We start from the raw sequence: 15829 nt of genomic DNA, 5'->3' as shown, positions 1-15829 counted from the left end.
TCTTGCTCTCTGCTACATTCCAAGTATGGAGCACTGTGACACACACAGCAGGTAATAAATTGAGTGAATAGGTCCCCAGTAAGCCCGTACCTCTTCAAATACATTGGTGAGTCCCACATCTGTATCTCTGGCCTGAACTCTTTTCCTTTTCCTGATGGTCCCTTTGCTGATTCAACACTTCCATCTGCAGGGTCGACAGGCATGATCATAATCATAATGTGTCAAAAACAGAATTCATGATTCTCCACTCTTCCCCAAACTTGTTTCCCTGGCTCCCCACCCCACACTGGGCTTTCTAATTTCAGTAAGTGGTACCACCTCCAAAGACATGCTCAGGCAGAGCCCTAGGAGTCATTCTTAACTGCTCTTCTTCTTCCTCAAAAGTTATCCAATTTGTCAAAAAGCCTTATCAGTTCTAGCTTCAAAACATACCCCAAATCCGATCCCTTCTTACCCTCTCCACAGCTTACCACTCTGACCCGAGCCACTATCTTTTCTCCCCTGGATTCCTACAGCAGCCTCCTACCTGATGTCCCTGAATCTACTCTACCCCACTACACTGTTTTCTTCGCACAAGAGTCAGGATGATTCTCTAATACCTTAAGCCAGTTCATACCAATCTCCTGTTCAAAACTCTCCCGAGACCTACCATACTCAGAGTCAATCCAAAGTCCTACCAATGGCCTAGAAAGCTCAGGTGATCAGGGCCTGGCGTCCTCTCTGATCTTACCTCCTCTTTCTCTCTCTGCCTTGCTGGCCACCTTATGCTCCTTGAACATGCCTAGCATGCTTGACCTCAGGACCTTTGCACATATTGCTCTTTGCCTGCAACACTGCTTCACTTGACGTTTCAGCATGGCTTACTCTCTTGCTTCATTCAGATCTCTGCTTGAATATCTCCACCTCAGGGAGGCCTTACCCAACAGTCTTTCTAAAGAAGCCCTTTTGAGGGGTACCTGGGTGGCTCAGCTAGTTAAGCATCCGACTTCAGCTTGGGTCATGATCTCGCGGTTCGTGAGTTCTGTGCTGACAGCTCAGAGCCTGGAGTCTGCTTTGCATTCTGTGTCTCCCTCTCTCTCTGCGCCTCCCCGCTTGCACTCTCTCTCTCTCTCTCTCTCTCTGTGTCTCTCTCAAAAATAAACATTACAGAATATTTAAAAAAAAAATAAAGAAGCCCCTTTGCAACATACTGTCCCCTTATTCTGTTTTATGTTCATTCATGGTATTTAACATTCCCTAAATTACAGTATGTATTTGTTTACTTCTTCTTTCCCCCACTAGAATGCAAGCCCTATGAGGGCAGAGATCTCACCTTTGTTTATTACTGCATTCCTAGTGCTGGGTACCATTTCTAGCACATTAGAAACACTCAGGAGATGTTGCTGGATGAATAAATAAGCTGATGATATCATCATTTGTCATCTGAGAGCAAGCCCTGGGTTTGTGTCTTGGCTGTGCCACTTACTCACTGAACAGCCTTGGGCAAATCATCTAATCTCTCCAGGCCTCAGTCTCCTCATCTATGAAAATGAGCTAGTAATCCCTACTGTGTAGGACTGCTGTGAGGTTTAGAGATAAGGGATGACAGCGCCTGACATTAGGTGCTCACTTCACAGACTTGTAATTAACAACCTTCTTCACGCATTACTTGGTTAAGGGACAGAGGTGATCACCAAACTGGCTCTCTTAGAACTAGAGCTTAATGATGGAAAATGGCACACTAGAGGCTAAGTTAGAAAATGAATCCATTTCAGTGCCGAAGACTCAGAAAGCTGGGTTGATACACCAGCCAGAAGAGCTGGGCTTCCAGATACTACTTCCAAATTCAAGTCAAGGCACTGCTTTGTTCTGTGGACAACAGCAGGGTTGGAGGCGATGATTCAAAATGACCTCAGCTTTTGTCTCATCTCGTCCTGTGACCAGACCGCAGGCAACGCCTCATCCAGGGTAGTAATTTCCTTTGCAGCTTTCTGCTAAGAGGCTCTTCGACATGGTAAGATACCGTGCAGCTGCTGCACAGGATGAGGCATTGCTACGTGTTCTGACATGCAAAGATCTTCCACACGTGTTGCCAAGTGAAAACCCCCAGTTGCAGGTGAAATACACAGTAGAATATACATGAACAGCAACACTCCGCTATACGTGTGTACAGGTTTCTATGCGAGTACGTAAACACATAGAGGTCTGCAAGGGTGGAAACCATATTGGTCATGCTCGCTTCCTCCTAGAGGTGGGGAGGTGACTAAAACTAGAAATGGGTGTCAGGGGAGACCAGCTTTATCTAGAATCTATTTTTACAAAGAGAACGTACTACTTCTGTAATTGAAAATTAATTTTTTAAACTGCCCAAACACGATGATGCTAAAACACCACATTTAAGGAAAATGAAGTAATTTACTTTCCCCTAACTAGCAGTTCTCAAATGGAGCGGTCACCCTCAGTGGGTGTGCTTGGTGGCGTTTTTTTTGGTTGTCAAAAGACTCCAACGCTACTGGCATTTCGTCCCCTGGGGATGGCGGATTTAACTGCCCGAGTGTGTGAGAAAGTCCCACAGCACAAAATAGTATGCCAGCCCAAATGCCAAAAGGAGTCCTAGTGAGGAACACTACCCAGAAGCTAGGGTTGGTTGCAATTATGAATTCATCTGTGACCTGCCACTCCACTCCCCCATTAAGAATTTTCTCTTTGCTTTGGGCTACTGAGATGCCTTGCCCATGTTCCATTGATATATAAGACAGTACATTTTATCACCAATGGTCAAGAGAAGTAAATTGAAAAGCATGGGAAGCACAAGTGGCTTGGGTTTTATGCCTCCCATCTGGAGCATGGGGATATTTCTGAGAATCAGGGTTGTCCAGGCACCAGCCACCTTGTACTCTGTACTAAGTCTTTAAGACAAATGTCCCAGGGATGCCTGGGTGCTCAGTCAGTTGAGCACCTGACTCCTGATTTCAGCTCAGGTGATGATCTTGTGATATATGGATTTGAGCCTCAAGTTAGACAGCACGGAGCCTTATTGGGATTCTCTCTCTTTCTCTCTCTTTGTATCTCCCCTGCTCTATCTCAAAAATAAATCAATAAACACTAAAAAAAATTTTTTTTAAGAAAGACAAATGTCCCCTTGGCCAGCAGCTGGGCAAGGGCTGAGAACCTTTCAGGACAAGTTGGGAAGGTCCCTTTTCTCATAGTTCTCACACAGGATGGTCTGCCTTCAGACCCCCCTGCCTTTGAGAAGCAGCTTCCAGCCTACAATAATGATGGAAAAGTGATGATAGACAAAAGAGAAAGAATGCGTTATATTCCCCCTTCAATTCCACACCCAGGACACTGTTGTGGTGTGTGCATTCAACAAGTATTTATGGAGCAACTACTATGTGTCAAGCACTGTACGAGGTGCAGGGTGTACAGAGAATGAGACTGTGGTGAAAACTCAATAAATAAACAGATCAGGGGCACCCGGGTGACCTAGTCAGTTGTGCATCCGACTCTTGGTTTCGGCTCAGGTCATGATCTCACAATTCATGAGTTCCAGCCCCATATTAGGCTCCACGCTGACAGTGTGGAGCCTGCTTGGGATTCTCTCTCTTCTCTCTGCCTCTCCCCTGCTCTGTCTCTCTCAAAATAAATAAATAAACAAACAAACAAACAAACAAACAAACAAATAAACAGATCCACATAAGTCAGATCATTTTAAATAGCATGAGAGATGTGGTCACTAGCAATTGGAGGGGGTCAATAATATGATAGAACTCAGCAGAGACCTGTCCCCTGGAGGCAGGCTGAGCCCTGGGGAGGAGGAGGGGGATGGTGCTGGGGGGGCCACTGTGGAAGGCGTGTGCCTGTGCAGCTGTTCCTGTCTCTTCCAGCCCAGCCGGGGCTGTGCCCTCTGGGACAGCAGGTATGGTCCAGGTCCTGTGGGTTGTCTGTGCTCCTGGGCAGATAAAATTATCGTGAGTAACATTCATGCTGCTTCTTATTTTGCTTTCCAGCTGTCTCCACCCAAGATTTCGCTTGCATCTGAGGAAGCTGATTTCATGTGCTTCAGAGGTGTGCTGGCAGATAACCGGCATAGGCTCTCAAAGTCACTGTTACTTAAAAACACACGCATGGCACTCACTTTGTGTCAGGCACTGCTCAAAACACTCTGCAAATGTTAAATCATTTTGTCCTTACAAGAAACCTACATGCCAGGTGTTGAGGAGTATTACTATCCTCCATTCACGCACGAGGACGTGGGACTGTTCCTCCAATCACAGCCCTTCCCCATGACATGCAGTGTAGCAGTAACGTTAGCATTGGGGGAGGACTAGGCATCAGCAGCCATGGTGTCAGAAATGCAGATTCCTGCCCTGCCCTCGAGCTACTGAATCAGAATCTGTTTCTTCAGGTCACTCTATGGATCGCCAAGTTGAAAACCACTGATCCAGTCCATGTTTTCATTTTTTGGGAGATGATCTGGAGGATGAGCCTTCCATGGTTAGCTAATCCTTCAAACTCCAACAAGTGTTTGTTTTATGCACCCTTTTTCCTCCTTAGTTAAGGTTCATTTCTCAGGTAGGAGAACCAAGCATAGCAGGGTTAGAGCTGGCCAGTAAGCAAACAACTAAACAACATGAAAGCAGGATACTATGTACAAAGGACTGGGTTCGGGGGTGCCTGGGGTTGGGGAAGGTACAGCGGAGATGCCGCAAACTATAAAACACTGTCCCAGCCTGAAAGAGTGCTTTATCCCCCTGTGGAGAAATGATATATAAATACCAGATGGACAGACAAACAGGGGTACTATACTTTTACAGTGACATCGTATCCCACAAACAACTAAAGAGTCATCTATTTAACTATATATCCCTGAAAGAAAATCAAGCAAGCAAGTGGGAGGAAGGCAGGGAGGGAGGGAGGGAGGGGGAAGGAAGGAGGGAAGGAAGGAAGGAAGGAAGGAAAATGGGGGAGGAGCGGGGAAGAAAGGAACAGGGTAGGGAGATTTAACGTTGTGGGGTATTCCCTCCACACTGCTCTGATGAGATGCCTCACAGGGAGACTGCATTTCCCTGTGGTCCTCAGCTACCATGGGCCTCTGTGGCATATAGCTGCCTCTAGCTGAGAATGGATCTAATATTTAAAGATTTTTCATAAAACATAGCCCCTGAATGCGAGCCAACCACACTGCCTGGTTGTCAGCCAAAAAACATGGCCTGCTGTGATGCTAGAAGAAAAACTGGCTGTGTGGGGCTTAGTAAGAGATGTATGTGTCCCATACTTATTGGGTGATTTAAAGGATTTTCAAGAGACATTTTGGTTAAATATGTTTTCATCTTACGTGCTGATTTCAGACACGACCCTTTACTTCAGATGTAACTGCACTGTGCACGAAGGCCTCATATTTTCTGACTTCCTCTGTTGCCAAGGCTGAGAAACTGGCCAAGCAGACCCCATCCTATGTTGTAAAGTCCACAGTAAGGAGAGGAGATGAGGCTGCAGCCTCCAGAGGAAGCAAGAGCATTACAATCGTTGCCGGGAGCTGTCAGTGCATCATCACCAGGCTTGCGCGGCAGACGCGTGTGTTCCACCCCCCTGCAAAGTACAGGGTGTCTCTGTGTCCGTGAGTGTGCACTAGGCAAGCGATCACTGCAACGCCAGTCACACCTTTCTTGTCCTGGGGAGCCTAGGCTCCCATACTCTGCCTCCTGTAGCCAGCCTGCACTGTTAGTGCTTTTTTTTTTTTTTAATTTTTTTAACGTTTTATTTATTTTTGAGACAGAGAGAGACAAAGCATGAATGGGGGAGGGTCAGAGAGAGGGAGACACAGAATCTGAAACAGGCTCCAGGCTCTGAGCTGTCAGCACAGAGCCCGACGGAGGGCTCGAACTCACGGACCGTGAGATCATGACCTGAGCCGAAGTCGGCCGCTTAACCGACTGAGCCACCCAGGCGCCCCACTGTTAGTGCTTCTTGACCTCACAGTGACTCCCCTCCCCCACCACACACGCACCGATTGGGTAGGGAATGGACCACTTAGCACGGGCTGGACCCAGATCCGAGTGGTGGCCAGTCTGAGGTCAGATGGTAGCAGTCTCTGGTGCCACAAGGTCCTGCAGATTCAGGGCCAGTAGCCATCTTGAGCACACAGAGGTAGACAACAGGGACAGGCAAGAGAAACAGGGTGGGGGAGCCTGAAATGAGCAAGCAAGCAGGTGAACAATTTTCCCCCTCAGGTTTCCTGGGCCTGGCTCCACCTGACTCACTGTCCTAGGTGTCCTTTGCCTATGCCCTGACAGCACCTCATCCCCTTTCTATTGAGCTGGTAGGCCTTGGTGCTGTCTTTTGCATACAGACAAAGCTTTACTGACTGGGCTTTCCACTGTCTTCTGTGGGCTTCAAAGACCTGCACAGAGGAGACAGGTCTTCTAACCACTGTGCAGCTTCAATCACTTGTGACCTTTTGTGACCCAAAATGCAAACTTCTAGAATTCACATGGTTTTGGCAAGTTCATTTGTCTACTAAATCCCTTTCTGTAGGACAGTAATTTTTTTTCTTGGCACTGTATAAAATGCCCACTCTTTGGGGCATTTTGGGGCAGTTGGGTGGCTCAGTCAGTTGAGCATCCAACTCTTGATTTTGGCTCAGGTCATGATCCCAGGGTCATGGGATCGAACCCCATGTCAGGCTCTATGCCGAGCCTTTCCCTCTCCCTCTGTCCCTCTCCGCTGCCCACACACACTCTCTCTCTAAAAAATAAAAAAATAAAATAAATAAATGCCCACTCTTTGGATCAAATTCTTCCTTTCCTGATGGTCTCCTCAGTACTACTGGCACTCCTTTCAAAGGCGAGCATGAATTTTCCCTACTGTTGACCACATTAGGCATGGACATTAACAATGAGTCCAATGGTTTTCAGATTTTTAGCACTGAATTTTTTTCTTTTTCAAATTAATGCTACTTGAAGCAATACAGAAGGGACATAACCCCAGCCAACTCTGGATTTCTTCTCCCTGCACCCCTCCCCCAACTCTCAGCTGTAGGCTCCTATCAAACCCAAGGGTTCTGGGAACAAACACTTGGTGCACTGCTCAGGGCAGCAGATTGTTTCATCCTTATCTTGGGCAAACATCAAGGATCACCCACTGCATATTCGGGATACACCACACAGTCCATCCCAAGCTCTGGAAATGCTCTGGAAATACAGTGAAGTGAAAGACACATCCCCAACACAAAGGAAAAGCTGGGCAGATAAGACGCTAACGGCCATCACACAGAGCATATGCCAAGTACAAGGGTGTCACAAGTACGGTTAGGACGATGGGCTCAGAGGCTAGAGAAGTGGCCAGGGCTAGAGCAGCTGGGGCAGGGCCCCACAGAGCAGCAGGAGGGGCTCCAGTAGGATTTCAACAGACTTACAGGAGAAGAGAAAATAAAATCTGAGGGGTGGGGGTGGCGGGGTGCATCCAGACGAGAGGATAAGCACAAACGAGGGTGGAAGTGTCTGTGATGGACTCAGGAAATGGTTAGCTGATGAATTTGGTGGGATGACAGGGCACTGCAAATGGGAAAATGGGAAGGGGCCAGAACTTGAATAACAGGCTAGGAAAAATCAACTCATTTTGGAGACCATCAAGAGCCCTGAATGATTCGATTTAGAATTTAGAAAAACAATGGAAAAAAGCAAAACAAGATAAGAGCAGAAATCAGACGTCAAGCTTCTTGGATGCGGAATCAGACACGGGCCTGCAGGAAAGACAAAGGGTCAGCAAAGGGAAACGCTGATGACACATTTCCCCACTGCTGATCCTCTCCCCAAAAGGGTCAGAAGGCTTTGAGACTGGTGAAGGCAAGCTGTATCATCTTCCACTTATTCATCAGGCATCGAGAAGCCCGTGACTCCTTTGAAGTCATCTAGGCGAGGACTCTGGGGCTCCTGACTCACAGGCCTTCCCAGAAAAATCCTCTCCAGCAAGAGCAAGTGATCATAAGACACTGGCTCAGGGGCTGGTGAGAGCAGTCTCCAACTAGCTCAGAGCTTCTCAGGCCTTTCTCCTCCTGTCCAAATCCAGGGAATGGAAAAACTCAAACTCACCCCCGGTCTCAGCCTCAGCTTATCACAACACGCTTACCAAAAGAATGCAGAGAAGAACAGCCTTACAGTGAAACTCCTCCAGAATCATCACCAGCAACACACACCATGCGCAGGCACACACAGCCATTCTTGGAGAAGGTGTGAACATCAGAGCTGAACCGGGTAAACGTGAGCGCTGAATGTGGTCTGCCCCGAAGGAAGGCCCAATGCTACAAACTTCCGAGGGGAAGGTGGTATAAGGTGGTCCCTCACCAGATGCCTATTGATGGTGACACATCTGGGCTGGCCAGGTCTCTCTGTCTCTGCCTGTCTCTGTCTCCTATACAACAAAGAACCCAGAGACGTGGGAAGGGCATGTTACGGGAGGGCAGGAGGGAAACAGGGTGTAAAAAGTCTCGGTATCCCGCACAAGGTCCCTGGACAAGGCGGTGTGTGGCCACCTTCTCACCCAGGTCTTCCAGCTCCAGAGGCTGTGTTCTGCCAACAGCTCCATGGGACAGATGAGAATGACATCATCAGAAAAGGGGACAAAGAGAGAAGAGGACAGCCACGGCACATTCCCTGTCAGGAGAGGAAGGCTTTCCGGGAGGTTGTGTTGGACTTGCCAGCACCTCCGCTCTATTCCCAGAGGTCTGTCCCTGAGGCTTTGGGGACTGAGCGGGAGGGGGCACCTGTGGTGGCCTTACAGTCAGGACAACGTGTCAGCCGCAGTTCGGCCAGTGACTCAGCACTGACGGGAAGGCCAGACCTCCCTGAGGTCACCAGCTGCAGTCAACCCTGGACACGTCCACCTCCCGGCATGTCCCCACACATAAGGGACTCCAACTAACTTCCCAGTGACTGCTCCCTCACCATGAAACAGTCTACCTCCCCTTCATTGATTTCTTTTTTTTTTTTAAGTTTATTTTGAGAGAGAGCAGGGAGGGGGGGGCGGAGAGAGGAATAGAGAGGGAAGGAGAATTCCCAGCAGGCCCCACACTGTCAGCGGGGAGCCCGACATGGGCTCGAACCCACAAACTGAGATCATGACCTGAGCCAAAACCAAGAGCTGGACGATTAACTGACTGATCCACCCAGGTGCCCCTCCTTCAGTGATTTTCTAGTCCAACTAGCTTTCTAAAATTTATAAATATAACGTGTACCTGATTTAAAAAAATTCAAACAGTACCAAAGGCTGTCCAGTAAAAAGAAAAGCAACAGAAATTTAAGTATAATTTTCTAGTTCTTGACCCATCGGTGTAAAGCAGCTTTGTGTGACTCCCATTTTTGTAAACAAGGAAACTGACCCACTTTGTGTGTCCTTCCACTTCTACTCTCTGCTGCCCAATCCCTAATGCCCGGCACCCTTACTATCACGGTTACATGGCACCGAGGTTTACAACTTTTATGTTTTGTTCTAGAAATATTACTGTTTGTGCTTCATCTGGAGCTTGGTTCTTTTTTTTTTTAATGTTTATTTTTTATTTTGACAGAAAGAGCATGAGCAGGGGAGGAACAGAGAGAGAGGGAAGCACAGAATCTGAAGCAGGCTTCAAGCTCTGAGCTGTCAGCACAGAGCCCAACACAGGGCTCAAACTCACGAACTGTGAGATCGTGACCTGAGCCGAAGTTGGATGCTGAACCAACTGAGCCACCCAGGTACCCCTAGAGCTTAGTTCTTAAAATTAAAAATGAACTGCCAGCATTTATAATATACTGATTGTGTAATTATTATCGTCTCCAGAGGCAAGTGAGGACCCTCAGAGAAGAAGAGCGGATGAGTCACTACACTTGTGCTGCTCAAAGTAAAATGAAATTAACTAAGTTGGAAGGAGGACTTGGGGAGGGGATGGAGTGATATTAAAGTTCTTTCTCCTCAGCATGTTGAAGGCATTTCTGGGGCTCTTCTATTTGGGTTGGCTTGAAGAAGGAGAGGAACAAAACCGGGGGTCTTCATTCTTGTATTCATCTGTACTTTTTGAACACCAATTATGTGTTAGATACTATGCTAAGCACTTAAGATGCATATAAAAGCATTTCCCACCTTCAAAGAGTTCCAAGGGAGAGCCAGGAAAATCAAAGACAGAACAACTAGAAGCTCCAAGGCAGAGTTTTTAAAATTCTGTTTTGTTCACTGCTGTAGTTTTAGTATTTAGACAAGCCAATTACTGAATGAATGACTGAATGTAATGCCTGAGTTACACGCAGTGGAGGTGGTGTGGGTTGGGGAAAGGGGTTGGGACTGGGAGGGGAACCCAGAACACGAAGGAGGAGCCCTGGAGGGTGCCGTGGGCTTGAAGGCTCAGAGAACATTTCCAAAGAGAGTTTGGGTTGACTAGTGAAGTAGGAGGAGGACATGGGAAGAAATCAGGAGAAGGGATCCCCAGTAGTATCATAGGAGCAGGAGGTGAGTTTGGGAAGTGGCAGATGAGGTGAAATGACAGGAGGAGGCAATCTGTGAAGACTTGTATGCAGGGCTGATGGCCTGGCCTTTATTCCAGGGTGCTAGGGAACCGTGGAGGGTTGTTGGCAGGGTGGTAGTGTGGTCAGCTCTGTGGGCAGGGGCAGGGGTGGATGGGGCTGGAGATGGGAGTTCAGCTAGGGAATAAGCTGTCTCTGGGAGGAGGCATAATGAGAAGCTGGACTGAGGCTCTGAGGTTGGAGAGAAGGGCTCAGCTCTGAGAAAAATTCAGGAGGTAGAATCTGGACAATTTGGTAACCGAGGGGCTTCGTGGGATATCTCGCACAGGATGAGTTCCTGATCTGAGTGGCTGACGGGGTGGTGGCATCATTCACAAAGAGAAGGATTAAAAGAGGGGTGCGTGGGTAGCTCAGTCAGTTAAGTATCCAACTCCAGCTCAGGTCATGATCTCACAGTTTGTGAGTTTGAGCCCTGAGTTGGGCTCTGTGCTGACAGCTCAGAGCCTGGAGCCTGCTTCAGATTCTGTCTTTCTCTCTCTCTGCCTCTCCCTGGCTCATGCTCTCTCTCTCTCTCTCAAAAATAAATAAACATTAAAGATTAAAAGAAAAACAATGGGTTCAGCAAGTTTTCAGGAGCACTACGTACTGCTGCATGTTGTGCATGTGGGACACCTAAGTGGGGACATCTTTGGATAGGTGGATCCATTTACACATCAGAGAATTATTGGCAAATGAATGATATATAAAGCCAAGGATGCAGAAACGTAGGATAATAGGTACATGAGTGTATAAGAGAAATACCACCTTTAAGGATGGACAGATACAAAGAAGTCCATGAAGGAGACCAGGAAGAGCTGAACCAAGGGGATGGGTATCACTCTTTCAGTGCAGGGTTATGGGTGAATGAATAAATGAATGAATGAATGTGTATCTTAAATTATTTATCCCTGCCTTTCCTTCTGGATTCCCCTCTTGAAGTACCTTCAAGCACTAGACTGTACAACAAGAACCTGTCCCCATTATCTTAGGGCAAGAACCACCAGAAGTTTTCCCTAAGATATTTAGGAAATATTGAGAGTCATGAAGACTCTCAGTAGTTTTCCAAAGAGTGGTTTCTCTGGAAGTTAGCTTTTTTTTTTTTTTTAAATAAACTTTTAATTTTAGTTTTAGGTTTAGAGGAAATTTGAGAAGATGGAAGAGAGAATTCTCATATACCCAACACCCAAGTCTCCCCTATTGGTAATGCCTTACGTTAGTATGGTGCGTTTGTCATAACCAGTGAATCAAAACGGTTACAACATTTTTAACTAAAGTCCATACTCAGATTTCCTTGGTTTTTCAATAATGTCCTTTTTTGGTTGTTGTTCTAGGAAAGCATCCAGGGTAACACATTACACTTAGTTGTAATGTCTCCTTAGGCTCCCCTGGGCTGTGAGAGCTTCTTATATTTTTCTTGTTTGTGAGGACTTGGACAAGTTTTGAGGAATACTGATCAATTATTTATAGCATTTCCTACCACTGGGGTTTGTCTGATGTTTTTCTCGTGATTAAACTGGGATTATAGGTTTTGGGGAGGAAGACCATAGAGGTAAAGTGCTATTTTCATTCATATCCTATCAAGGTACGTACTGGACATGGGCTAGCCAGGTTAAAGTCATGCTTGTCAGTTTTCTCCTCTGTTGAGTTTTCTCCTCACCTTCCTTCCGTACTGTACTCTTTGGAAGGAAGTCAACGTGTATATCCCACAGTTAAGGGATGGAGAATTATGGTCCTCCTCCTCAAAGGAGAAGGCAGTTAACTTTAAAAATTCTCATGCTGTCTTTTCATTTGAAGGAAGTTTCTCTCCAGCTTCCTTTTCTGTCTTCCAGATACTCTTTTAAGAACACACAGGGCTGCCAAACAATGGAGCCTGACTTCAAAGGATCTTTTATGGGACTCAACATTTCTAAATGTATCTAAATACATGCAATCTCGGGGCGCCTGGGTGGCGCAGTCGGTTAAGCCTCCGACTTCAGCCAGGTCACGATCTCGCGGTCCGTGAGTTCGAGCCCCGCGTCAGGCTCTGGGCTGATGGCTCAGAGCCTGGAGCCTGTTTCCGATTCTGCGTCTCCCTCTCTCTCTGTCCCTCCCCCGTTCATGCTCTGTCTCTCTCTGTCCCAAAAATAAATAAACGTTGAAAAAAAAAAAATACATGCAATCTCAATATACCACATGACCAGAATTTTAAAATGCAAGCAGTGGCTCCCCTCCAGGTAGGCACTGGTTTACTACTGCTTCAGGCATGATGACTCCCTTTGAAGCAAGCCCGGAACGGTGTCTGATACGGGGCCCACCCCTTGTCCACCCTGCTGGTATTGTGGATGAGGCTGGTCTAACTTAAAAGTCAGGAATAAGTGAAAACCCCCCAACAAGAGGAAGATTCAGAAAGGAAGTACTGGAAAATATTGATGATGTTCATTGTACCGGACACATAAATAATGTCCTACCATGTTACAATAACAGCACTCTCTTCTATAAACCGAGAGTATCATGGCAAAGACACACAACATAATGAGAGATCACATCCCTACAAAAAGTAAGGGAAAGAATTTCACACCAAGGAAAGATGATTATTTAAAGACATAATGAGACTCTATCAAGAATAGTCACCATGTGAGTCGGGAAACAGAGCACTTGTATCTTAGCATAATAAATTTTTATAACTTAATAAAAAGCTATTGAACTCTGGAAAGATAAGACCCAACCCCACTGTTTTGGTTCCCTCCAGTGGTTGTGTCCTGCTGCCCCCTTGGGGCCTTGCCACAGGGTAAGGAGGAGCAAGGAAGTGACACAAACTGTTTTTCTCTCACTCTCTTTTCCTCCTTATTATTTCCTGGACTTTGAAGTTCAATGCCATGTAAATATTAACTTGCTTCTTACATAAAGCTTCAAAGAACAAACTGTAATCTGAGCATATGATTTACCCTAACATTTTCCCATGAGCTTTAAGGATTCTGATTTCTTCTCTACCAATATGTCTCTATTTCACAGAATTAGTTTGGAAACAGTCTTTAACTTTTCCTTCTTCTTCTCATTATTATTATTATTATTATTATTATTATTATTATTATTATTCTTGTTATTACTATTATTATTAATCATCCTCCTCCTTCTCCTCCTCATCATCACATGATGGAAGTATTTTCCAAAGAATGCCTGAGATGATTTTAGGTGGTAACATCCCCTAAGTTTCCTTTTAAATATATTTAAGTGAAAAAGCTAATTTGACTTGAGGTGCCTGGCTGGCTTAGTCAGTAGAGTATGCGACTCTTAGTCTTGGGATTGTGAGTTCAAGTCCCATGTTGGGTAAACAGATTACTTAAAAAACAAACAAACAAAAAAAACAGCCTAATTTGACTTAAAGAAAAAACATGTCAGTGGTAGTACAACTTGTAAAAGGTAGGGCAAAAATTATCACTGGCTAAAGTTTGGGACTTACTCAACTCTTGAAATAATCAGTTTCAGAGGTGAAATTTATTGCACAGGTAAAAGTGGAATTATATTATTATAACTTCGGGAACAACTCACAGCAATAAGGTCCATGGGTTTTTTGTTCTGTTCTGTTTTGTTTTGTTTTGTTTTGTTTTTGTTTTTGTTTTTTGTTTCTTGTTTCTGCTAGTCACATTACCAACAGTTTTCTTTTATAATACAGTCGTGCCGACCATGATGGTCTAAACCACTCTGACAAACCTTTCAAACCAAATTAGACACCCCATTGACACAATCTTTGCAAAGCTGGTCAAAAGAAAGTTTCTCGGAATTTGTTTTAGAGATGTTTTTGGATTTTCTCCTAGGTTATGTTTTATTTTCCCCAAATTAAAATAATATAAAATAATTACGGCTTTTCCTAACATTGAGAACCTTAACATATGTTACAATTTGACTTACTGAAGAAACAATCCCTTAGTTATGAGATCTTGATTTTATAAAAATTATGTCTTATTATTCCCTTCTAGCTCCATCATGCTGATGTGTTCTTTTGCAAGGGATGTGTCATCTAGAGTTGGCTTGCTGGACCTGAACTGTGTAGCCAGTATGATCTCAATAAATGAAAGACCGATACTTTTAAAAGATGCTAATTTCCTTAATCTTTTCACCTCCCCCTGCACTGAGATGTTTTTCCTTGACACATAATTAAATGCTTTTGAGCGTTTGCTGAATTACTGTGTGGTTAATCCCTCTCAACAGCAGGAAGCTTAGATATTTGTAAATTTCCTCAGTGCACCGTTTCTGATTAGTTGACCTTTTCTAAATACCAAACCAACCGGTTGCAGTCAGTTCTATCACTCCATGATCAGCCTGCATTTATCCATAGATAAAGTTCTTGTTGGTTTTCATTTGTTTTGAGAATTGGTATAGACAGAACAAATGGCTGTTGCATTAGAGTTTTGAATTTATCTTAAACTGTAATCACTGATGTTATCTTTCTTCATAAGCTCCAAAGAGTACCTTTGTTGTTATTCTGGTTTATACTAATACTTTATCTTTATATATACACCCTTCCTTTTGCAAAGTGACTTAATTTGTTTTATTGATTGTAGGTATCAGTGATAGTGCACTTAATTAGCTTTCAAAACCCAACTATGTTATCATCACATTATTTCTGAAAAATACATGAACATTCTTTCCAGCCGTGCCCATTCTCCAATCCCTTCTTCTCTCTCTTTCTCTCCTGCCCTCCTTCTGTTCTTTCCTTCCTGCATCAAACATTTATTGAACATCTACATGTCAGGCACTGTACTAGATATTGCTAGAGTCAATGGTGGAAAAACTCTTGGTTCCCCAGGAAGCTTATTATATAGGTTTAAAATCATTCCTTCCTGTTTATTCCAAAGATCACTCGGGATGAAAACACACTAATGAAATTCATGCGAAAGAAAGCAAACATGGACTGCTCCTACTGAACTGGAGAAAAAGCATGTTACCCACCTTTAGCTGCTGCAGAATAATCTTTCTTCCTTGTGGGCTCTGGCTATATCAACAATCCTTCTTTTCCCCCCAAGAACTGGCTCTGGAGAGGGCGTTCTTCCTCCTCTAGCACAAATAGCCTTCAGTGGGAATGTTGGGATGGACACCAGTTGAATGAGGCCCAGAGCAGCTGGAGTCCTCCTAGAAAACTTACATGCCCACACTCGTTTGGTGTGGCTGCCTGAGGCCTCTGGTGGAGAGCTCCTGTAGGAAACCACAAATGCACAGGAAATTGGGGAAAATCAGATAAAGGCAAACCTTTAAATGACATATGTACAGAAAGGAAACAGTTAAGAATTAACCCAAATTAATTTAAGGCTATAAGAACAAGTGGTGCAACGGTTTAGTTA

General features: G+C 45.0%; 1 protein-coding gene across 6 annotated transcripts in view; it reads right to left on the bottom strand.

Annotated features, from left to right (window-relative positions):
• The window catches only part of ZBTB38 (zinc finger and BTB domain containing 38), a 172678-nt gene that overhangs the window by 142471 nt on the left and 14378 nt on the right, over window positions 1–15829 (bottom strand). For all 6 annotated transcript variants that reach the window (XR_015240013.1, XR_015240011.1, XM_086674420.1 and 3 more), the window contains exon 2: window positions 15441–15683. The gene's annotated coding sequence lies outside the window, so the exon portion shown is untranslated. The remainder of the gene's footprint in view (window positions 1–15440; window positions 15684–15829) is intronic.

This window comes from Puma concolor, chromosome C2 (assembly GCF_028749965.1).
Source record: "Puma concolor isolate L17-30 chromosome C2, mPumCon1.1.hap2, whole genome shotgun sequence".
Classification (NCBI taxonomy): domain Eukaryota; kingdom Metazoa; phylum Chordata; class Mammalia; order Carnivora; family Felidae; genus Puma; species Puma concolor.
The sequence above is the reverse complement of the archived record's forward strand: the minus strand, read 5'-3'. Positions and strand labels throughout refer to the sequence as shown.